This window comes from Pygocentrus nattereri, chromosome 1 (genome assembly GCF_015220715.1).
Source record: "Pygocentrus nattereri isolate fPygNat1 chromosome 1, fPygNat1.pri, whole genome shotgun sequence".
NCBI lineage: Eukaryota > Metazoa > Chordata > Actinopteri > Characiformes > Serrasalmidae > Pygocentrus > Pygocentrus nattereri.
In genome coordinates, this window is record NC_051211.1 from 4006448 (window position 1) to 4032343 (window position 25896).

The 25896-nt window shown below is 42.5% G+C and overlaps 1 protein-coding gene across 1 annotated transcript in view; it reads right to left on the minus strand.

The window, feature by feature from the left end:
* Positions 1–23390, minus strand: part of LOC108410498 (retinoic acid receptor beta) — a 297200-nt gene extending 273810 nt beyond the window's left edge. Inside the window, exon 1 of the mRNA XM_037546495.1 lies at positions 23130–23390. The gene's annotated coding sequence lies outside the window, so the exon portion shown is untranslated. The remainder of the gene's footprint in view (positions 1–23129) is intronic.
* Positions 23391–25896: the final 2506 nt, after the last annotated feature.

The following is a 25896-nucleotide window of genomic DNA, read 5'->3' on the forward strand; positions in this document are numbered from 1 at the left end:
CTGTGTTTCCAGCTGTGTCTCGTGTATTTACACCCTGTGTTTCCACCTGTGTCTCGTGTATTTAGACCCTGTGTTTCCAGCTGTGTCTCGTGTATTTACACCCTGTGTTTCCACCTGTGTCTTGTGTATTTACGCCCTGTGTTTCCAGCTGTGTCTCGTGTATTTACGCCCTGTTTCCACCTGTGTCTCGTGTATTTACACCCTGTGTTTCCACCTGTGTCTCATGTATTTACGCCCTGTTTCCACCTGTGTCTCGTGTATTTACACCCTGTGTTTCCACCTGTGTCTCGTGTATTTACACCCTGTGCTTGCCTTGGTCTGTGTTGGTCTTTGTGATGTTGTTTATTGTTCTGGTTGTACTGTTTGAAGTGTTTGATATCGTTTGGTGTTTGACCCTGGACCGTTGTGACCATGACCCTGGATTTGCCCCTAATAAAAGTCGCCTATCTCAGCGTATGTGTCCGCCTCCACGCTCCACGCCACAATTATGGTTAAAAAGGCGATCAGTGATTTTATTTGGGCATTTCAGGTTATTGTGTTTTTAAGGCTTTTAAAGCTTTACAGTGTTTTATAAATGTATTTATTTGATTCATTTTTTTACTGTTTTAATGCTGGAGCACGGAGGTGCTGACAAAAACGTTGCTTTGCCAGATGTGAATTTTTGGTCATGTTTGGGAAGCTATAAACACTCTGTAAGTTAAATAAGCTAATAAACTAAAACTAAATTAAAAGTATATTTTCATGTAAAACACATCACTGTTGTTGGAAGAAAACCTCGCATCTCCAAAATGTTAAGTTTACAGGAGAAGGAAAAAACCTGCTTTACTTTTAATGTAAGTCAATGGAACCAGACGTCTTTCTAAGTCATTCTGGGCCGTTTCTTTTGGTCTATTCATTATTAAATTTACACACAAAGTAAAGAACAACAGGCTTTTTCAAATTATGTCAAAAACTGAAAAATGACAAAAATGAAGATACGAGGTTTTTGATATGTGATATGCAATATTGGCTACTGATTTTATGACTGTTTTTAAATAACTGTAAAGGTACCGCAACTCAGTTGCCAATAACATGAGATCAGTGTGTTACTGTAATTACTGCTGTAAGTGTGCAGCAGAATGCAGCAATAGCACTGCGGAGTCACAGCAAACAGCTGTTATTTACTGTTAATACGGTTCTGTAAATTACTGGCTGCGCTACCTTCACAGTACTTTACTTACTTTCACAGCAATTATTTTTCAGTTTGCATCATTTGATTGAGATTTACACAGAAGGAAAATATAATTAATTCTGCCTTTTGCTTTATTCTTCTTATTAGTGGGGAACTCCACCGATTTTTCACCAGTTCTGCATAATTAAGCGGTTGAGGTGTAAACAGAGTCATTCGGAGCGGTTTGGTGTGAAATGGTTCAGACGTCTTTACAGTGGTTGTGATGGGAACCAGGGGTCGCCATGACTACAACACAGATATAGACACTTTATTTACCATCCAGAACCACCAGAGAACCTACACGAGTTTTCAGAGCTTCATATGGAATACTGATGATGGGAAAAAAGAGGAAAATTTGAAAATAAAAGTTTGGGGAGATTATTTTGCCTCCCTGCATTTATCTCTTCACCATGAACAACTTTTTAAAAAATGTTTGAGGCTGAAACTAACAAAACAGCGTCTCAGTCATCAGGCAGTGAATTCATAACCATGTCATGTAGGAACTTTCTGTGAGGAGCTTTTAGAGGTGGACGTCTGGTTCCTATCACCACCACTGTGAACAGTTCTGACCCGGTAAGAACTGAGCGTTTCACTCCAAACCGCTATGAATTAGTTTTTCCCCTGAATTCCAGCCACTATTCTTCCAGTGTGTCCCATCTTATCCCACTCATTACATACTTCATGGACATGTACATTCTTTCTTCTGCCGTATTGTGTAGGAAATCTATCCAACGTGAGCGACTTGTCTGTGACAGATGAGCTGATCTGTGACAGAAACTGTCTCATCTCTTGACTTCAGATCTTAATTGGAACCAAACGAGAATCTGACCCTTTCCCATGAGGGAAGGGGAAGCCAGAAGCTGGAATGTGTGGAATCCTGGGACTGGCGATGCAGATTTAGCCGGGCAGGATGGACCTGCGCTAATTAACATTCCAGGGTTCCACATGTGGCCCATTTCTTTTTTTCCCTCCTCTTCTCGGGAATGAAACTGATCCTAAGCGGATTTCTGATAACTAGCAGGAATATGTAGGTCACGGCAAGATGTGGAGCGAAGGAAGCGCAGGTTAGCAGCACGTGTCACCGAAAGGCAAACATCTGCTCAGGTCCACGTGAAATGTTTATACAGATCCTCAAGTGGTTTTCTCAGAAGGGAAGATAGAGCTTAACACTTTCTCACCTTAAGGGACCAATTCTGAGTTGAATTATGCATTTTCCTCTAGTGCTGGCAGAATATCATTTGATAGAAAAGTGTATAATTCACAACCCCATTTCCAAAAACTTGGGACACTGTGCAAAATATAAATGAAAACATAATGCAAGGATGTGCAAATCATTTAAACCCTATATTTATATGAAAATAGTACAAAGACAACAAATCAAATGTTGAAACTTTTTTGAAAAATATTTGTCCTGCTTAAATTTCACGTCAACAACACATTCCAAAAAAGTTGGGAAAGGGGGGGCAACAAAAGGTGGGTAAAGTTGTGTAATGCTAAAAAAACACCTGGTGGTTGACTGGCAACAGGTCAGTATTGATTGGGTATTGAAGAGCATCTCAGAGAGGCGGAGTCTATCAGAAGTAAAGATGAGGAGGGGTCACCACTCTGTGACAGACTGGACCATCAAATAGAGCAACAATTCAAGAAGAACGTTTCTCAACATGAAACAGCAAAGAGCTTCTGCTTTTCGTCGTCTACGGTGCAGAATATCATTAAAAGACTCAAAGAATCTGGAGAAATCTCTGTCTGTGAGGGACGAGGCTGAACACCAGTATCTGCTGGCCGTGATCTTTGGGCCCTCAGGCAGCACTGCATTAAAAACAGACATGATTCTGTAGTGGAAATCACTGCATGGGCTCAGAAACACTTCTGAAAACCACTGTCTGTGCACACAGTTCATCACTGCATCCACAAACGCTGTTAAACTCTAAAACACAAAGAAGAACCCAAATATAAACAGAATCCAGAAACGCTGCCACCTTCTCTGGGCCAAAGCTCATCTGAGATGGACTGAGGTGAAGTGGAAAAGTGTTCTGTAGTCCAAAGAACCAACATTTTAACTTCTTTTTGGAAATCATGGAGACTGCATACTCCAGGCTAAAGACCATCAGGCTTATTATCAGCACACAGTTCAAAAGCCAGTATTCATGATGGTACAGGGGGGGCCACAGTGCACAGTGAAGGCATCTTTAATGCTGAACAATATATACACAGTTACACATGTTGCCATTTACACGACGTCTTTTTCAGGGAAGGTTGATTATTTCAGCAAAACAATGTCAAGCCACATCCTGCATGTATTACAAAAGCATGGGGCCATAGTTTAAGAGTCCTGGTGGTAAAGTGACCTGCCTGCAGATCAGACCTGTCACCACTGAAAACATATGGCACTTTATAAAACAAGAAATATGACAAAAGAGACCACGAACTGATGAGCAGCTGAAATCCTGTATCAAACTCAAATGGGAAAACACTTTGCTTCCAGAATTACAGCGGTGTCTCCTCAGTTCCCAAACACTTACTAAGTGCTGGTAAACATGCCCCCTTTTTTGGAACGTGTTGCTGCCATCAAATTCAAAATGGGAAAATATTAAAAAAAAATAATTCTCAGTTTTAGCATTTGATATTGATATTGGTACTATTTTCAGATAAAAATAGAGTTTAATGATTTGCACATCACTGCATTTTGTTTTCATTTACATTTTGCACAGCATCCCAACTTTTTGGGAAATGGGGTTGTACATAAACAAGAGGTGAACTGGATTTTTTGTACTGTAAGCAATCGAGCAATCAATATTTATAGTCAATATTTATCAAAAAATGTATCAAAAAAACTTTAAATGTCATTTTTGGCAACACTTCATAAGAACAGGCCCTAATGAACAGCAACTCAATGATGTTCTTATAGTCTGTTACATTTACATAAACATTAAACATGCACTCATAAATGATACAATGTGAATTATTAGCCTTTTACTTACACAAAAAAGATGGTTCTTCAAGGGTTCTTTAGTAAAGAAATAGTTCTATAAAGAACTATAAACACTTTAAGAACCCTGATCCCCATGATCCTCCTCTTTCACCCCTCATTGCTCTCTAGCAGCTCATCAGTGTCCTAGTTAAGCTAATAACAGACTTATGGAGGACAATGTATTTGATTATATTGATTAATATATATATATATATATATATATATATATATATATATATATATATATATATATATATATATATATATAGATAGATAGATAGATTTCTGGCCACCAGGATGCTTGCAGAAAGAAGTTCAGTCAGTCATTGGCAGACCCTTTGCTTGCTAAAGAGGGTCTTGATGGCTCCCCAAATGGGAATTCTCACAGGAAGGTGGGAGGGAGGAGGCCAGGAAGGAGATGTGGAGGAGATGAGGGTGGAGTTCTTCTCCTCTTCCAATTCCTTCCCAAAATAACCCTGGAATGTGAAAGCAAACAAAAAAATAGCAGAAGCTGACAGCTGTAACGCACCAGCACCGGGGGCCAAAGCGGTGCTACGTTTTTGTTTTTCCGCTTTAGCCGCCTCAACCAGGCGCGGCCTTTAAAGAGATTTTCAGAAACACGTTGAATAGCCGCGGCGCCACATTCTGAAGGGGATTTAGCGCCTGTCTTTTACTGGTGGCCTTCTTTTGGGGATCGTAGGGAACAGGCAGCTTGCCAGGGAAGACCCTTGCCAGACGCGGCGGACGGATACAAACGCTTGGCAGAGCCGCGGGCCGAGCGATGCCAACAGCCACACTGGCATCTACCTACTGCCGAGGTTCAGCGAGAGGTGAATCACCATCCACGCTAGCAGCGAGAGACCCACAGCTGCAAACCTGCTTTGAAAGACTTAAGACTCCGGGAGTAAAAATAGCGCGATTTAGGATAACACTGTAAACGTGATTACGTAAAAAAGACCGCAGCAGAAACGGAGGCACAGTCGCTGAGCATTCTGACAGAACAGCATTCAAATGCGTATAGAAAGAGAACAAAAGACGTAATTCCAGCTTCTCGAGTTCCCGAGACGCTTATAGATCAGGTAGTCCACAAAACGGGGTTCAAAGATCTGACAGATTTATTTAGCCTTACAGTAATTGGCAATCAACCCATTCGCTACAGAAACAGTCACTCCTCATAGAAAAATGGCGAGGCCTGGAACGAGTGGGATGAATGTGTTCATCAGTTGGTAACGAGATTTATTCAGTTTGGTTCATTAAGGCCGCCTACATTCCGGGCTAATAAAGGGAAGTGAAAGTCTTGCGCCGAGAGGGGAGTCTTTCTGAACAGCATATTTTTAATGTGGATGCTGTAATTACTTCCAGAGAACTGCAGATGAGACTGAAATGAACTCATTTGTGAAGCAAAGAGAGATTGAGAGAGAGGGAGAGAGCGAATGGGAGGGAAACAGAGCGAGGAAGGGAGGGAGGGAGGGAGGGAGAGGGAGGGAGAGAGAGATGAGAAGATTCTGTAGGAGGAAGAATAATCGCAGCAGCGTTTCTGCGTTGTCACAGAGTTGAAAAATCTGCTGCATTGCACCTCTTCTCAAATCTCTACAGCTGCCATTGTATTTCTTTTACATGTCAAAATCTGCCATCGCCGCCAAACGTACCCCCACTCATCTCTCTATTAGCACTACAGAGTCTATCTTCAGCCCATACACGCATGTGATTGACATCAGCCAATTAACTGTCAAAGTGGAGTTGAAAAAACAACTTCTTTTGCCTTTTAATCTATTTTTATCCTTAAATATTGTTATATATATATATATATATATCTCAGTGCTGGTCATTCTGCCAAATTGGTTCAAAGTCAGAGTTGAAGACACACTTTGGATTTTAGACTAAAGTCCTTTTACCTTAATTATGACTATTTTATTAAAACAGATAACTGAACATTCCATTTTGTCACTACAAAGCCATCATATCACTACTGAAACCATATCACTACCAAATGTTTCAGTTGTGACTGTTTCAGTCGTGACTTTTTCAGTAGTGATTGTTTCAGAAGTGATTGTTTCAGTAGTGATTGTTTCTTTAGTGACTGTTTCAGTAGTGACTGTTTGACTGTTTTAGTCGTGACTTTTTCAGTAGTGATTGTTTCAGAAGTGATTGTTTCAGTAGTGATTGTTTCTTTAGTGACTGTTTCAGTAGTGACTGTTTGACTGTTTCAGTCGTGACTTTTTCAGTAGTGATTGTTTCAGTAGTGATTGTTTCAGTAGTGATTGTTTCTTTAGTGACTGTTTCAGTAGTGACTGTTTCACTGTTTGAATCGTGACTGTTTCAGTTGTGACTGTTTCAGTAGTGACTGTTTGACTGTTTCAGTTGTGACTGTTTCAGTTGTGACTGTTTCAGTAGTGATTGTTTCAGTCATGACTGTTTCAGTAGTGACTGTTTCAGTAGTGATTGTTTCAGTCATGACTGTTTCAGTAGTGACTGTGTGACTGTTTCAGTCGTGACTTTTTCAGTAGTGATTGTTTCAGTAGTGACTGTTTCAGTAGTGACTGTTTCAGTAGTGACTGTTTCAGTCGTGACTGTTTCAGTAGAGACTGTTTCAGGACTGACTGTTTCAGTAGTGACTGTTTCAGTAGTGACTGTTTCAGTAGAGACTGTTTCAGGACTGACTGTTTCAGTAGAGACTGTTTCAGGACTGACTGTTTCAGTAGTGACTGTTTCAGTAGTAACTGTTTCAGTAGTGACTGTTTCAGTAGTGACTGTTTCAGTAGAGACTGTTTCAGGACTGACTGTTTCAGTAGTGACTGTTTCAGTAGTAACTGTTTCAGTAGAGACTGTTTCAGGACTGACTGTTTCAGTAGTGACTGTTTCAGTAGTAACTGTTTCAGTAGAGACTGTTTCAGTAGTGACTGTTTCAGTAGTGACTGTTTCAGTAGAGACTGTTTCAGGACTGACTGTTTCAGTAGTGACTGTTTCAGTAGTAACTGTTTCAGTAGAGACTGTTTCAGGACTGACTGTTTCAGTAGTGACTGTTTCAGTAGTGATTGTTTCAGTAGTGACTGTTTCAGTAGTGACTTCAGGAGTGGCTCACATGAAAATGTTTATTCAGATTATAAATCTAAATCTTTCAACTTCACTTTGAAAGAAATCAAAAAGAGATTCTCGAAAAAAAAAACATTTTTAAAGAAGCAAAATTATAAGTAATTATTAATATTAGTAAGTAAAGTGTTTCTGAAGTTCCCTGTGTTTTCTTTATTTGCAGTGTAAAATGAAATTTGTTTGTGAAATGTAGCTGCTATGCAGGCATTTTAATGATATTGTTGTCTACATTTGCCGGGTGTTTTTAATTGTACTGTAAACAGGGTCTTGTCAGCCACCCTACAAGCACGATTAATTACGGGGTGATTAAAAAAGATTCTTCCGATTTTCAAAGCGCCACATTTTTACAACCGTGAGGCGCCGAGGAGCCAATCACAACCCAACTGTAAGAGGGGGTCACAGAGTTTCTGATTGGCTCCTTCAGTCTGAGAGGAGCTGAGACCCCTGAGCAGAACGTTCTGCGTTCTCCACGTCAATAAGAGTGAATCCGTCAGAACTGAGCAGCGGGATTTTCCTGGGCAGTGAAGCTCCAGCAGCTCAGAGCGTTCGGCGTTGGTTCCACAGCATTGGATGATCTCCAAAATCCCACTGAAAGAGCCGTGAGAGCAGCGACGCCCGACACGCTCAGTCCAGTCTGGGATGAGTTTGACTGTGGTGTTGATGTCGTCCGTACAGCTGGAGGAGGTTCAGACTGAGACCTTGTACAATCACACAATAAACTTTAGGCTGATTTAAACAGTTTACAGCTCACTGCACTGATCTGTGATGATTTACAAGAGAAATCAATCATTTAGAAATCAGATGAATCTTTTTGAATCACCCTGTATTTTAAAAGTTTTATTTAATGAATTTTACACAAGTTCAATGTAAAAATTAATGTGGAACTTGACATTTATCAGACACTCTCTCTCTCTGTCTCTCTCTCTCTCTCTGTCTCTCTCTGTCTCTGTCTCTCTCTCTCTCTCTCTCTCTCTCTCTCCCTCTGTCTCTCTCTCTGTCTCTCTCTCTCTCTCTCTGTCTCTCTCTGTCTCTCTCTCTCTCTCTCTCTCTCTCTCTCTCTCCCTCTGTCTCTCTCTCTGTCTCTCTCTCTCTCTCTCTGTCTCTCTCGCTCTCCCTCTGTCTGTCTCTCTCTGTCTCTCTCTCTCTCTCTCTCCCTCTGTCTCTCTCTCTGTCTCTCTCTCTCTCCCTCTGTCTCTCTCTCTCTCTGTCTCTCTCTCTCTCTCTCCCTCTGTCTCTCTCTCTCTCTCTCTCTCTGTCTCTCTCTCTCTCCCTCTGTCTCTCTCTCTCTGTCTCTCTCTCTCTCTCTCCCTCTGTCTCTCTCTGTCTCTCTCTCTCTCCCTGTCTCTCTCTCTCTCTGTCTCTCTCTCTCTCTCCCTCTGTCTCTCTCTCTCTCTCTCTGTCTCTCTCTCTCTCCCTCTGTCTCTCTCTCTCTGTCTCTCTCTCTCTCCCTCTGTCTCTCTCTCTCTGTCTCTCTATCTCTCTCTCTCTCCCTCTGTCTCTCTCTCTGTCTCTCTCTCTCTCCCTCTGTCTCTCTCTCTCTCTCTGTCTCTCTCTCTCTCTCTCCCTCTGTCTGTCTCTCTCTCTCTCTCTCTCTCTCTCTCTCTCTCTCTCTCTCTCTCTCTCTCTCCCTCTGTCTCTCTCTCTCTCTCTGTCTCTCTCTCTCTCTCCCTCTGTCTATCTCTCTCTCTCTCTCTCGCTCTCTCTCTACAACATGATGCTATGAGTTACGTCCAGTGTGTGCTGACCTTACGGCAGGAGAAGTATTCTGAAGAGCCATCATCTTGTAAATAATTACACCACACAAAATACTGATTTTGAAGACGGCGACCGCGTTGTGAACAGAACAGAAAAAAATGAGGAACAACATATTCGGTTTGTTGATGCATATAGGCTGATTTGCATATCGCTGCTGTTGGAAGAAAACCTTGTTTTTTCAGTTTTTGACAGAACTTGAAAAGGCAGTCATTTATATTGTGTGTAAATTTCATGATGAATGGACCAAAAGAAACGGCCCAAAATGACTTGGAAAGACATCTGGTTCCACTGACTTAATTTAAAATTAAAGCATTCTTCTCCTGTAAAGTCACCAGTTTGGAGATAAGAGGTTTTGTTCCGACAACAGTGATATCACGCTTCACATAGCGATCAGATTTCCGTCTGACAAACCGGAGATGTGTCTGACTACCAAGTGCACATGCGTGTGCTTAAAATACTCTCAAGTTACTATCCAGACACAAGCCACATGAAGCGGCCAGGTGCTTTACACAGGAAGGTAAACAAAACATTGGAAAGGTAACACCACGGTCTACAAGAAGCAACAGCACAATTACAAACAACAGCGGGAAAAAGAAAAGGTCCCAAGACGTCGTCCCCCACCAATCGCCTAGAAGAAGCTCTTCTCGTTCTATTCAAAGAAAAGGGCTCAGAGCTGCAGGCTGGGGAAGAGTGGAAGGATGGGAGGACGGAAAGATGGGGACAGGGATGGGCGCGAGGACTCGGAGGGGTCCCACTGGTGTGCGGCAGATGCGCGGGCGCCAGTCACATGAAAGCGGGCGCTGGTGCCAGCGCATTAGGTAACAGCCAGGATTATTCAGATGAGAATGGAGGCATTTGCAATGCAAACGAGAGCCGTATTTAAAGCAGAATAACATGCCCTTCAAATAACATCTGCAGCAGAGCGATCCCACCCCTCCCCTTCTGTTCAAAAAGTTATAAGACGAGAGGCAGAGCAGATGAAAGAAGCTACGCCTCCTCGGCAGAGCCTCGCCTTCGCCGCGCATTAACGTCTCCGTCTCAGACCTGCGAAACATGTCGCAAACGTTTAACGGAGAGGTTTCCGCGGGTCTCGTTACGCAGCTTCCAGGAAATGATTAATTCAGTCCTCGCCTTTATTTGCATAGTGTGGACTGACAGTCTGGAGGCGTCTCAGGTTTGATGTTTTCATAAAATAGATTCAAATGATCAAACTGATTAAATGGGCATTGCGGGTGGACGACATGCTACTCATATCGTCTTTTCTCAGCTACAAGATGAGGAATGACCGTCTACAGAGCAGAGGGTAACACAACAATGTGCTTACCAGGTAATTCAAAGTCAAGCAAACTCGGGGCAGTCGTGGGCTGGAAGTTAGGGAGCCAGCCTTACGACCGGAAGGTCGCCGGTTCGATCCCCTGAGCCGACGGTACAAGACTGAGGTGCCCTTGAGCAAGACGCCTAACCCCCAACTGCTCCCATTGCTGCGGATAGGGCCGCCCACCGCTCCAGGCAAGTGTGCTCACTGCCCCAGTGTGTCTTCACTAGTGTGTATGTGGTGTTTCACTGCATGGATGGGTTAGATTGCAGAGGATAAGTCTCCCTGTTATGGGACTAATAAGGGTCACTTAATCTAAAATTGACCTTTCGTATCATGTGGAATTTAAACATCACTGAACCCCTTAAAGGACAGCCTTAACACATATTACGGTTTATTAATCAGTTACTACAGAGACTTCAGTGCAAACTGGTTGAGCTGTTCTTAGATTTTAGAACTTTAAAACTTATTTGCATATTTATTGGGTTAAATAAACCTTTACAGCAACAGGAAGTAGGCTAAGATATCTCAACAAGCAACTCTGTAATCAAAAGAAATTCCCAAAGAGATGAGAAAGAACCTTTTTTGAGAAATATCTGTCTGGAAAAGGCTACACAGACATTTCTGGGACTCCAGTGAACCACAATGAGAGCCATCATCTCCAAAGGGAGAAATCTTGGAACAGTGGTGAATATTCACAGCAAAGGCCGGGCTACCAAAATTTGTCCAAGAACACAGCAACAACACATTCTGGCAGTCTGCTGAATACGTTGTCGAGGGCCGTGCTCGCTTTATATAAGGTCAACATTCACGACTCCACCGTTAGAAAGAGACTAGGGTGCAAAAATGGACAGATCTCTCGCTACATCAATACGGTTCCTACTGCATTCGCCGATTAAAGCATTATACCGACAGTGAAACGTGGTGGCTGTAAATATGCCTCAGTGTTTGCTGATGCACTAGTATAGGATAAAGACGAAAACACAGACTCACTTTGCTCTGCTTTAAGTTTTGACTCAGCTACAGCTGCTTTTCTCGCATCTCCAGCAGGAAACTTTTCCACAAAAGTAGGACAGTTTCTTGTAAAACGTCTCTCAATGTTAGATTTCAACAAGGCTGGAGTCGCTTCTCATTCGCCAGCTTCTTGCTCAAATTTCCCCGTTCCACCTTAAATGGTGCCTGAGGTGCCAGAATGTAACTGCTACACCATTTAAGGCGGAACGGAAAAATTGAACAAGAAGCTGGCGGGTGAGAAACTGACTAAAGCTTCATGACTTTTTAGTATTTGACAGTTTCTCACTGCAGATTAAACGTATCAGGAAGCCAGCTGGAGTGATTATAAACGCAGTCCATTCGTTTCTAGTCTCATCTTGTTATACCGCCTTTTCGTTAACTACTAGATGGACTAACTACAGATTGTTGTCTGCATTGCTATGGTGACCAGTAGTCTGTGCACCAACCTTCAGGGTGGATCAGCAGTTCTACATTAACCCCAATGTTTAAGACCATTTACTGTTAAACTGTGTTGAACGATCAGCAGAGATTTATTTTACTGTAAAGGAGGATTATTTTATTATTACCTACAAATCTGATTCTGCTGTGGAGCCACAACAGAGCAGTAAAAGAGCTCTGGAGCCACATGTTGGCGACCCCTGTTTTAGCGCATGTACTTCAGTAAATATAGTTACTACGCACCTCTGTTCATAGCACTGTACCTTTATTGTTGAGTTTCACAGCCTTGCACTGATACTAAGAGTGTTTTTGACCAAATTAGTTTTACCCTGTCAAGTTGCCCCATCATAGACAATAAACAGCCTGACCTTTTCATCAGAGAACAAGAAAACCCTTAACTCTCTATTGCATGAATTATTACTTAAACATGATAAAAATGTGTTTTGTTTTTTAAAATTGCTTAAATAATGGAAATATTTTTTAAAAAAATGTATTTTTAAAAAGTGGGATATTTGGTAAATAACATGCAATCGTACCAAAGCATCATAAACCTAACAACATCCAATCTGTGAGGGTCAATATACCCACAATACACAAACCAATATTTGCAAACACTGGAAACTAATACAATTTCATTTCATTTCATTTAGTATTTGGAATGTATGGTAATAAAAGCATTATAATATGAATTCCTGGTCATGTGATGTCATAAAGTATTTGTCCTTTCAAAGTAAAAGACCCTTTTTAACGACAATTAAATAGGAAAGCGCAGATTTTATATCACTGCTTTTGGGTATAGAGGGTTAATATGTAAACATGCGCTCGGCCATTCCAACCCCTCCCAAAACACAAAAGCCACCGACAGCAGAGCCGGCGTCCGGTTTTCCACCCGTCTGCCTCTCTAAAACCAACATCCGTCAAGAGCGACAGGTTTTAATGAGGCAAGGCAAATACTCTGATGCAATTTTTACATAAGGTTCACAGTTAGAAATCAGTATGCCAGCTAAGTTCGGTCCTCCACTGAACAAGATATCTTTCATTCATTATTGATGCTTTGAGAGAGGAGTCTACCCCTGAAGGCACACAAGGATTCCCATAGCCAGGCCTGGCATCAAAGGCTCCTCTATAATCTCTTCTTTTCTCTTTCTCACCGCACTCTCTGCCTCCCTCTCTCGCTCTCGCTCCCTCGTTCCCTCGCTCCACTCACATTATATGGCTCATCTTACCCATTTACTCGATTTCTATAAACCAGTGAGGTTTAATTATACAATTATTTGCATCATTATATGGGCGTTAAGCTCATATTTTGATGGTTAAAGCCTCCCTGCTTCCTAATTAAGACAGCAACGTGAACATCTCAAGGCCGAACGTGCCTGTTTGTGCTCTGAAATATGCAGCATTTACAATCTGCGCGTACGAGTGATAAGCGGTGGCCTCTTTATGGGTCTGTCTTTTGTAGAGGGTGCGCTGAAGAGTCATCACTGTTTGCCTCAGTAATTACTTCTATGATCTCCTTTCAAATGGCTGACTAGCTGCCACTTGATACGAGGCAATAGGAGCTTTTTGCTGTAATTCAATGTCAAAGTGACAGCTCTATTGCAGGAATTGGTACAAAACCCCCGGGAGGGGGGGGGGAAGAAACCGTATTGACAAACATTAGGGGTTTAGAAGGGATTTGGATCAGAATGCATTAAAATAGCGCGTAGAAAATATAAATTTGGGATATATTAGAGCGAGCTTTTTCCACCACACCCCTGCAACATCAACAGTGGAATTATGCGGCTCAGCTGCCAATAATTCTTCAGTTCAGTCATAGTTTACCACATTCTTACAATATCAGACTGGTACACAAATTCCCTCGTCTACAGTTCCGCACTGACAGCACTGAGAGAAAACTAGCACAGCACTGACAATAAGAGGCCTTGCCACTCTCTCTGCTCAAGGGCTCTGCCTGATGCAGCCTTGAAGCTAGATAAGAGATCTGTTCTAAGAGATCACATCATGCTCAATGCCAAGTGTCAGGTAGGTGGGTGTAAACCCGACCAGCACTGGGCTGTGGAGCTGTGGAGTTGCGTTTTCTGGAGTGATGGAGCTCGTCCAGTGCCTTTGGAATGAGTTGGGTCCCCCCCTAATTCTTCAGTGATATGAAGCTGAAGTCAGAGATTCTCCAGATTCTCGTTTGGATTTTCCCATTCCACCTTAAACGGAGCAGCAGTGACATTCTGGCACTTCAGGCGTCAGAACCGCTGGACTATTTAAGGTGGAATGGGTACTTTAGCTAGATACCAGGACATCAGTATACTATTAGAACATTTTTATGCTTGTTATGAAGAAAAGGACCAAAATACATTGGAACGGTATTAAAGATAAAACAATGTTTATCCAGCAGCACTGCTGTGTCTGATCCACTCAGACCAGCGCAACACACACTAACACACCACCACCATGTCAGTGTTACTGCAGCTCTGAGAATGACCCACCACCCAAATAGTACCTTCTCTGTGAGGGTCCATGGGGGTCCTGACCACTGAAGAACAGGGTAACAGAGTATCAGAGAAACAGATGGACTACAGTCTGTAACTGTAGAACTACAGAGTGCAGCTATACAGTAAGTGGAGCTGATAAAGTGGACAGTGCAGAAACGAGGAGGTGGTCAGAAAGTCATACCTGATCGGTGTAGATTCAAGCCTGAATTTTGTTGACACTGGCTATGAAAGTTTGTACCATCCTTTTCCTAAATTTGGTTGCATCACAAATCCTTAAGTCTTAGCTAGTAACAACTACTGAATGCATGTGTCACTTTAACGTTTTATCATGTTAAGAGTCTATAATCCTGCTGCCATGGAAACGCCATGTCAGCTTAGGCCGGCTTTCTGCAAATGAGCCAGTACAGAAGAGACAACTGAACTGAATACAACTGAACACCTACAGCCGCTGATGGTTTATTCTTTAATATTTTGGCAGCAATCAAATGTGCAGCTTTTTTAAGTGATGGTTTCTGGCCAACAGACACAACAGTAGCATCAGTTTAGATGTTTCAGCAGCTTCTGCATCTCACTGTTAAACCCAAGGAGAAGATAAATCGAGTTGTAAGTAAATTCACAGCACACAGCATTTAGTGTTTTCAGTCTATTTATCTTAACCAAGAAAGTCAGGTCATGTTTTAGTGTTTATGGTGGTTTCTCTGAGATGTAATATTTAGAAGATACTAAGCTCAACGTAAAAAAATTCATGTGATGCAAGAAAGTTGAGTAAGTTCAGGTCTACACAGTTCAGGCCAGCATAGGCCTGAACTCACTCAACACTCACATTATAACTGAGCAACACATGTACAAACAGTGTAAATGCAAAGGCACAGCAATGGTCTTAAAAGAGAAGACCACGGATTCTTCTACTTAAGTGGCTAAGATGTAAACAAACCCATTCAGAGCGGTTTGGTGTGAAACGGTCTGATCTAGAGAAGCTTACAGAGTCAGAACTTTTCACAGTGGTGGTGATAGGAACCAGACGTCCGCCTCTAAAAGCTCCTCACAGAAAGTTCCTACGTGACATGGTTATGAATTCAGTGCCTGATGTCTGAGACACTGAGTGTGTTTACATGCACTTACTAATCTGATAACTGTAGAAAATCAGATTTTGTCAGTAATCTGATCAGCGTGTTTACATGCACTGGAGTAATCAGGTAATTTGGAAACTCCAGGTCTTCATGAGTTCGACAGTAATCAGATTTCTGCTTTGTAACCAGCCGATAAACTCACAGAAGAAGACGTGACGTAAACGTAATGTAAAAATCAAACATCATGCCACGGCTTTTTTTAAGAACATCTAAATCCTATATTTCCTGTCTGGTTTCAACATCCGCTGTCTGATCTCGTGCATGCACAGACTGAGCAATCCAAAAGAAATCAGAGTGAGAGTTCACAGCACTGAGAAATCTGACTACTGAGCTAAAACCCAGCCTCTTTATCAGATTTCTAGACCTCACTTCAATCTAAGAAATCAGAGTGAGAGTTCACAGCACTGAGAAATCTGATTACTGAGCTAAAACCCAGCCTCTTTATCAGATTTCTAGACCTTACTTCAATCTAAGAAATCAGAGTGAGAGTTCACAGCACTGAGAAATCTGATTACTGAGCTAAAACCCAGCCTCTTTATCAGATTTCTAGACCTTACTTCAATCTAAGAAATCAGAGTGAGAGTTCACAGCACTGAGAAATCTGATTACTGAGCTAAAACCCAGCCTCTTTATCAGATTTCTAGACCTTATTTCAATCTAAGAAATCAGAGTGAGAGTTCACAGCACTGAGAAATCTGATTACTGAGCTAAAACCCAGCCTCTTTATCAGATTTCTAGACCTCACTTCAATCTAAGAAATCAGAGTGAGAGTTCACAGCGCTGAGAAATCTGACTACTGAGCTAAAACCCAGCCCCTTTATCAGATTTCTAGACCTTATTTCAATCTAAGAAATCAGAGTGAGAGGTTCACAGCACTGAGAAATCTGATTACTGAGCTAAAACCCAGCCTCTTTATCAGATTTCTAGACCTCACTTCAATCTAAGAAATCAGAGTGAGAGTTCACAGCGCTGAGAAATCTGACTACTGAGCTAAAACCCAGCCCCTTTATCAGATTTCTAGACCTTATTTCAATCTAAGAAATCAGAGTGAGAGTTCACAGCACTGAGAAATCTGATTACTGAGCTAAAACCCAGCCCCTTTATCAGATTTCTAGACCTTATTTCAATCTAAGAAATCAGAGTGAGAGTTCACAGCACTGAGAAATCTGATTACTGAGCTAAAACCCAGCCTCTTTATCAGATTTCTAGACCTTACTTCAATCTAAGAAATCAGAGTGAGAGTTCACAGCACTGAGAAATCTGATTACTGAGCTAAAACCCAGCCTCTTTATCAGATTTCTAGACCTCACTTCAATCTAAGAAATCAGAGTGAGAGTTCACAGCACTGAGAAATCTGATTACTGAGCTAAAACCCAGCCTCTTTATCAGATTTCTAGACCTTACTTCAATCTAAGAAATCAGAGTGAGAGTTCACAGCACTGAGAAATCTGATTACTGAGCTAAAACCCAGCCTCTTTATCAGATTTCTAGACCTGACTTCAATCTAAGAAATCAGAGTGAGAGTTCACAGCACTGAGAAATCTGATTACTGAGCTAAAACCCAGCCCCTTTATCAGATTTCTAGACCTCACTTCAATCTAAGAAATCAGAGTAAGAGTTCACAGCACTGAGAAATCTGACTACTGAGCTAAAACCCAGCCTCTTTATCAGATTTCTAGACCTCACTTCAATCTAAGAAATCAGAGTGAGAGTTCACAGCACTGAGAAATCTGATTACTGAGCTAAAACCCAGCCTCTTTATCAGATTTCTAGACCTTACTTCAATCTAAGAAATCAGAGTGAGAGTTCACAGCACTGAGAAATCTGATTACTGAGCTAAAACCCAGCCTCTTTATCAGATTTCTAGACCTTACTTCAATCTAAGAAATCAGAGTGAGAGTTCACAGCACTGAGAAATCTGATTACTGAGCTAAAACCCAGCCTCTTTATCAGATTTCTAGACCTTACTTCAATCTAAGAAATCAGAGTGAGAGTTCACAGCACTGAGAAATCTGATTACTGAGCTAAAACCCAGCCTCTTTATCAGATTTCTAGACCTTACTTCAATCTAAGAAATCAGAGTGAGAGTTCACAGCACTGAGAAATCTGATTACTGAGCTAAAACCCAGCCTCTTTATCAGATTTCTAGACCTTACTTCAATCTAAGAAATCAGAGTGAGAGTTCACAGCACTGAGAAATCTGATTACTGAGCTAAAACCCAGCCTCTTTATCAGATTTCTAGACCTCACTTCAATCTAAGAAATCAGAGTGAGAGTTCACAGCACTGAGAAATCTGATTACTGAGCTAAAACCCAGCCTCTTTATCAGATTTCTAGACCTTACTTCAATCTAAGAAATCAGAGTGAGAGTTCACAGCACTGAGAAATCTGATTACTGAGCTAAAACCCAGCCCCTTTATCAGATTTCTAGACCTTACTTCAATCTAAGAAATCAGAGTGAGAGTTCACAGCACTGAGAAATCTGATTACTGAGCTAAAACCCAGCCTCTTTATCAGATTTCTAGACCTTACTTCAATCTAAGAAATCAGAGTGAGAGTTCACAGCACTGAGAAATCTGATTACTGAGCTAAAACCCAGCCTCTTTATCAGAATTCTAGACCTTACTTCAATCTAAGAAATCAGAGTAAGAGTTCACAGCACTGAGAAATCTGATTACTGAGATAAAACCCAGCCTCTTTATCAGATTTCTAGACCTTACTTCAATCTAAGAGATCAGAGTGAGAGTTCACAGCACTGAGAAATCTGATTACTGAGCTAAAACCCAGCCTCTTTATCAGATTTCTAGACCTTACTTCAATCTAAGAAATCAGAGTGAGAGTTCACAGCACTGAGAAATCTGATTACTGAGCTAAAACCCAGCCTCTTTATCAGATTTCTAGATCTTACTTCAATCTAAGAAATCAGAGTGAGAGTTCACAGCACTGAGAAATCTGATTACTGAGATAAAACCCAGCCTCTTTATCAGATTTCTAGACCTCACTTCAATCTAAGAAATCAGAGTGAGAGTTCACAGCACTGAGAAATCTGATTACTGAGCTAAAACCCAGCCTCTTTATCAGATTTCTAGATCTGAGTGTGATATTTACATGACCATTTGAATAATCAGATAACTGCAGATATCTGACTAAGATCGGATTACTGAGTGCATTTATACGTTTTATCATAATTCTTAGAAAAGATTTTGTGATAAAACGTTATAATAGCGCATTCATGCTTGGAGGGGTTGTCAAGTTTTGTAGTCTTTTCTCGTTTTTGATTTACTACCATTTCACCATCATTAATGTTCCATATAAAAGACACGTGTGGGTTCTCTGCTGGTTCTGGATGGCAAATAAAAAGTCTATATCTGTGTTGTAGTCATGGCGACGTCTGGTTCCCATCACCGCCACTGTAAAGACACCTGTACCATTTCACACTAAACCCCTCCGAACGACTGATTATATCTCAGTGAGTGAATTACACACAGACTCTGAAAGAGCAGCGGAATTCTCCTTTTAAGGCCCTGTTGACTGAACTCTACTGTTACATCTTACCCAAATCAGCCGTAAGGTCTCCACAGTGCTCAGGTCATACAGAGCAAGCCCGCACCGCAGAAGACCACCGCTCCTACCAAGCTACAAGGACAAGAACTCATACAGAGACTGATAGGAAGATACAAACGCGCTGTGCAGAGACAGAGAGGCTTTTCAGAAGCGCACGTCAACTCGTGATAGATTCCTTCTCTTCCATGAGAGCACTTTGCCACCTACTGACCACAGGCTGCTATCACACGGCCATTCATCAGATAGTGGACTCGGGAAACCTGTATTACGGAGAGAGCTTCTTTAGGAATGTATGTGGAGCGGGCAATTGAATTCAGAGCTGGAGTTCTGGCCGAGCCTATTAAATGTAAATTGAATGCGCCGGCGTCTATGGTCTTCGATTCAGAAACACAATTGGCTTTGACTGCTTAATAGAAATCAATCCTGCGCTTGGCGAAAAACAGCGTCGGGCATTAAAAAAGATGGGCACGAGGCTGCAGATGAAAGAAAAGTGAATTAATAAAACCGCACCGCAGCGCAGAAGGGCTGATAAAATTAACACCATTATTAATGTAGGCGTACTCGAGGCTACCGCATCTCCAAGGTTCATCCTTTGATATATTTCTCCGCCTCATTAATTTTGCATGGCTGAGAGCTTAATCGCTACCTAATGCTCAACATCTTCATTATCCAGAAGCTCCGAAGAACTTGGCTTTAGCCGCCTACAACACATGAATCCTAATAAGAAGCCCGGAAAAGGTCCCAAATATCCCCGCTTTTTGTTTCGGCGAGGGGGAAAAGTTGAGTCTTTTATTCCATTCTGCAGCATTCGACGTTCGGCAGAGACGTCCCAGCAAAAATAAGCATGTTAATTAAAAGACTCACAAGTCAATTGGAGAGCATTAACATACTCCGGAGCGTTTCCTATGCATCCACTTCGGCGAGGGGAACATCAAAGGCTTTCTCTTTTTCTCAGGCAGCAGGCATGAAAGGCATGGGGAATGAGGTTTCAAAAGACGAGCCAGAACCAAGCCTGCGAGGAAGAGCTGATCTCCGCGCCCGCCTGCTATAGGTACACCATGCCCGAAATAAAGCCGGTACTGAAAAAGAATAAGACATTTATATATATATTTCTACACTTTGTTGGCTGTTTTTCGCTGTGGTCTCTCTCCCAGGCGAGGCTGCAGCTCGTGTGGGCCGCGTCTGTCTTTAATGTGTGCTTGTTTGCAGAGTTTTTGTGCTTTATTCGCCGTCTATATGCAGCTGCCTGCAGTGTGCAGGCGCTAAAACTGGAGCATCTTTGATGCAATATGCAAAACGGGGCATATACAAATGGGGCCATGTAGATAAACATATTTATTATATAAGTATGACGCTTAGCGTTAGACTATCTCTCATCACTATGAATTAAACCAACGGGTTACATACGTCATAGGTACGTGGGAAGCGGGGGGCCGAGGGGGTTGCATCATCTCCGGATTTGAAAAACGCTTCCTGCACCTAGAGCTGCTCAATATGGCAATTTCATGGTGTATAATATGTCCTATTTCTCACATCAGATAAGCTGGAACAGACAAAGACGTCCACGTTTAGAAAATACCGTCCAAAGTTATGAATCCAATGAATTGCGTTGAACATTCCACATCCTGAACTCTTTGTGATCAAACATGCAGTTGGTCGGCGTCTTTAAGTGCTGACCAGTTCCACAACAAGCTCATTAATTTATCATGATAATAAATGAAGGTTCTGCGCAGGTACACGTTTCCATTACCGAGGCACCAACAGTGTAGATGTTCCCTCAAAGGTTCTACAGTGGTTCTAAGGTCTGATTGTGGAGCTTAAATCAGTTCCTCCAGGTGAAAAGTTGGTATTTGTTCCTTTTCATAACCGAATGTTTTAAAACAGAGCAGTAGAGTAAAAGCCTGGAGGCGAGGCGAGGCAGGGTGTGTGGAGTCAGTCCAGCTTAGAACAGATCATCTCAGTGGATTATGGTTCAGTTATGTTCCCTGACTAAAGGTGCTGAGATGGACCCTTGAGGGTCCCACCCCAGCGACAGTACCTTTATTTCTATATCATTCTTCATATTTGTCTGCATTCATATCAACACACAAGTCAGTAGTTACACTCAGCTGGACGTTCTGATAGTATGGTCTGAATAAGGCGAGGCACGTTTAAGTTACAGGGCCCCAGCTGCATGGAATGACCTGCAGGTTCGTCCTTCATGCTGCTGTTAGACTGTGAACCCAGCACTGCTCCCGGTAGAACCTCACGCCCCCCAAACGACCTCACACACCTACAGCAGGTAAACTGAGAATTCCTCACCGTATCCCGTGATATAAAGCGCTATATGTTTTAAAATATCTCTGCGGTGTAAAGATGTTTGGCTTTTCTGCTTATAATGTTTACATGTTTAACTCCCCACCCTCCCACATGTAGTATAACCAGTCATATATGCGCAATATCCTTAACATCCTTACAGTGTAAATATGTATTGCGAATTGTTTCCGTTGTTCATTTTCATGAACAGAGTTGATGTGAAGGATAGAGTTTATGAGTTATCTTGGATTCTTTTACCTTTTAGTATTACATATCGCTGCTGTGGGAACAAAACCTCGTATCTCCATTTTTGGTCGAATTTCAGGTTCTGACCTAATTTAGAAAAGCATGTTGGCCTTTACATTGTGTGCAAATGTCATGAAGGACGGACCAAAATAAAAGGCCAAAAATGGCTTGGAAAGACGTCTGGTTCCATTGACTTACACTGAAACTAACGTAGGTTTTTTCCTTCTCCTGTGAAGTTGCCGTTTTGGAGATACGAGGTTTTCCGACTGCAGTGATATATTGTCTATATAGTAACAGCAACACACTGGAACCGGGTTAAGTTGCTTAGAAGGTTAATTACTATGTTAATTCTCTTCTTGTTGCTTTCCTCGAGCGCCTCGCTCTCCCTTTGCTGCTGTAGCACTGAGGATTTCCCCGTTATGGGACTAATAAAGGATTACCTTATTTTATTTTACCCTAAAAACACCTGAAACTGGTCCAGTGGTTTTTTGAGTGACTTTGAGATAATCCTTAAAAAACAGTGTCATCCTGTTTGATCGGCTGTGGTCTTTAATCTCAGTGTGATTCACCCTGGATAAATAAAAGGAAAAATAAAACAAAAACGGATAAAGAATTGAAAGGACTGAAATCGGGCCTGTCAGAGATGCACGAGTGCTTCTGTTCTAGAGTTTAGACTGGTATTTTATGGATGGTGTAAAGCCAGAGAGCTCCCAGCCTTTAGGTTCTTCATCGTTTCATTTACCTTCATTACACCTGCCGCTTTTTCAGGAGACTCACTTTCAGGCAGTTACGCCTCCAAAGTTCAGTCTTAGAAGCTGGTTTCATTTTCTGAACTGATCAAACCCATTCAGTGGTGCTGAGGTCTGGACTCAGGGGCGGTCAGCCCACCGTCCAGCTTCCTTTCAGACCCACAGCACTGAGTGGTCTTCTCACGGTGGAAGGATGGACAGAAACACCTGCGGATGTTTCCAGATCTGGAGCAGCTTGACTTTGCCCTCTCTCTCAGATGAGACGGGGACAGCTTTGTCTCCCAGGTCTTCCAGGTGGTTGCTAGGAGCCCTGTTTTTCTCTATATCTGTGACACTGTTCGACTTGAATCTGAACAAATGGTGGTCTCTGACTTTTGCCCAGTGTCTATATGTCCTTGGACTACAGCAGCCCTAAAACTAACAGACGGAAACATAACTTTCCCCTCTCCACTGGACAAACTCAGAGCCGCAGGAGAGCCTGATACGGTCCATTTCTGTGAGGATGTGAGGACAGACGGCCACAGACACCACCACCTCACTGAGTCTGACAGCTTATATAAGAGCCAGAACTGCTTGTCTGGGCATCTTTACCTCGAATAGACGGCTGGAAGTCTGACACCGTCCCCCTCTGGCACGGCACAGGGTGGCTAAAGTTGGCTCCTCATTCGAACTGTCCGTTCCACCTTAAATGGTGCAGCAGCTCCATTCTGGCGCTGCGCCATTTAAGGTGGAACGGAATAAGAAGCCGGGTAGCGAAACACAGCCCTCCGTTATATAAGCCGTCACCGGGGGGTGGTTTCAGAGAAGCTCTCGGTTGTGAATCCTCAGCCAAAGTGATGAATTGAGGAAGAAAAACAGCCGCTTACCCGCCGGTTCCCTCACAGGACGCCATCACCTCAGCACTTTCCCCTCACTCTCCGGGGCTGCGCGCGTCCGCTCTGGCTTCCAAAGTCGTTCAAAAGGTCTGCGGAGGTCGGAGAAGCCGGCAAGGTGGTCCCGGCACGCCGACCTAGCCCCCCTCCTGTCCTGCCAGCGGTCAGAGCGCACGGAGCTCCCTCCTCCACAGCGGCGGTGTGACAGGTGCGCGGCTGGGTTGAACCGAGTCACGCCTCGCGCCGTAATGTCATGATCCTGTTAGTGAGGGGGAGCTCGATTCAGTTCGGAGAGTCGATTCCTACGAGCCGAGTCAGCGAGTCGAACGATTCCGCGATTCACTCAAGTCCACTTCGTTCATAATAATAATAATAATACCATTAATAATAATATTATTAATAATGACAAGTTCAGGGACACAAGCTAGGCCAATATATATGACAGCATAAAGAATTTATGGTTCTTTGCATGGATAAATGACCTCACCATAGCTCAGTAGGCTACACTCTGAAAAAAGGGTTCCTCATGGGTTCTTTAGCCCTCTGTTTAGAACCGTTTGCACGCTTAAGTGGTTCTTTGCGTGGTACAAGGGTTCTTCCGACTCATGGAGAACGTGTTAGGAACATAAAGATGGCTCTTTAGTGAATAAAGTGGTTCTGTATAGAACCATGAATACTCAGAGAACCTTGGTCGTGTGCATCGTAAAAGGGTTCTTCAGACTGATGAAAAATGTGACGCAGATGGTTCTATATAGCACCAGAAAGGGTTCTTCTATTGTTACAAGCTTGTCGTCGAAACAATAGAGGAGCTCTTTTTGGTGCCGGATAGAACCGTTTTCGAAAAGGTTCTATAGAGAACCACACAGCTACAACACATTCTCCATCAATCTGAAGAACCCTTTCACCGTGCAAAGAAGCTTTGTTTTTAAGGGTGCAGCACAAAAAAGAGTTCATCCATTGCTACAATGTCAAGCTTGTATACAGTAGTAGAACCCTTGTTGGCGCTTTATAGTACCAGTTTTAAAAAATTCTATATACAGTTGCTATATAAAAGGTTGCTAGTAAAAGGTTGGACCCCCTTTTGCCTTCAGAACTGCTTTAATTCTTCGTGACAGACTTTCAACAAGGTGTTGGAAACGTTCCTCAGAGATTCTGGTTGGTTATTTGAGTTCCTCTTGCCTTTCTATCATCTGGAACCAGTCTGCCCGTTCTCCTCTGACCTCTTACATCAACAAGGCATTTTCGTCCACACAACTGACCGCTCACTGGATGTTTCCTCTTTTTTGACCGTTCTCTGTAAACCCTAGAGATGGTTGAGCGTGAAAATCCCAGTAGATCAGCAGTTTCTGAAATACTCAGACCAGCCCGTCTGGCACCAACAACCACGCCACGTTCAAAGTCCCTTAAATCCCCTTTCTTCCCCGTTCTGATGCTCGGTCTGCACTTCAGCAGGTTGTCTTGACCACCTCTACACGCCTAAATGCAGTGAGCTGCGGCCGTGTGATACAGGTGTACCTAATAAAGTGGCCGGTGAGTGTAGAACCATATTAAACATTCTCCAACAATCTGAAGAGCCGTTTCTCTGTGCACAGAGCCAAGCATGCCAACGGTTCTAAATAAAACAGCTTCTTCCGTCGGTTTGAGTGAGTACCTGTGGTGTGTGGCTTGTAAAATCACCCTGTGGGCTGGAGGTCAGGGAACCAGCCCTGTGACCAGAAGGTCGCCAGTTCGATCCCCTCGGCTGACAGTATGTGCTGAAGTGCCCTTGAGCAAGACACCTAACTCCCAACTGCTCCCCAGACGGCGTGGATAGGGCTGCCACTGCTCTGGGTAAGTGTGCATACTGCCCCCTACTGTGTGTGTTCACTAGTGTGCATGAATGTGTCTGTTTCATTGCACGGATGGGGCAACTGGTTCTGATCATATGCTGTTAGAATTAATATTACTATAATTTTCAAAATAGCAACAGAAGAAGGCAAAGTGTATAAATGGGCTTAACTTTTAATCTAACTTCATGTAAATATGTCTTATTCCATCACAATGGAGTCTCTTCCAGAGAAGTGAACACTGAGGAAAAACAAGCTGGATTCAGTTGCACTTGTGAACCAGTTCAATTTATAGAAAAGAATCGATTCAGGCGAGCGATTCTTTTGTGAATCGAACATCACTGAATTTCCCATGTTGGATTAAATTTGTACCTTTTTCATAGCAGTTTTTTGTTGTTTATTATTTTGTCACTTTACATGGCGCATTGTTATGTGTGTGGGTTGACATTTCACAGCAGTCTTATTACTGATGAATCGTTATTGTTCAATAGCTCAAATAGAATAATGAATAGATTTTTATTCACCTGTTCAACAGCAATGAACTGAATTCAAGAACTTCATTTTGTCAGTGGTTTGAACAGCTAGATTGGTTCCCGCGAGGTTCCGACAGTCCACTGCAAGACTCGTTCTGTCTTACGAGAGTTTGTTCAGCGTGTAAAACACCACAAACATGCAGACAGACGCAGAAAAAAGTCTCAGTTTGCAGAAATCCCGACTATTAAAGCTGAGCGCTGTGGGCCTCCGTGGCTTTTGTTTTGCATCCTGTAGATTCAGAGATGTGCCTCAGAAGCTCTGGAGGTTTGGAGACGCCTCATATTTCCCCTCGTATTTCTCCTGATATCACCTGAATCCTCCAGAAAAGCCACAGTGGGAGGAAAACACTCTTTCATATTAAAATAAACCCACTGCTTTAAATAGAAGCAGCTCTCATTTCC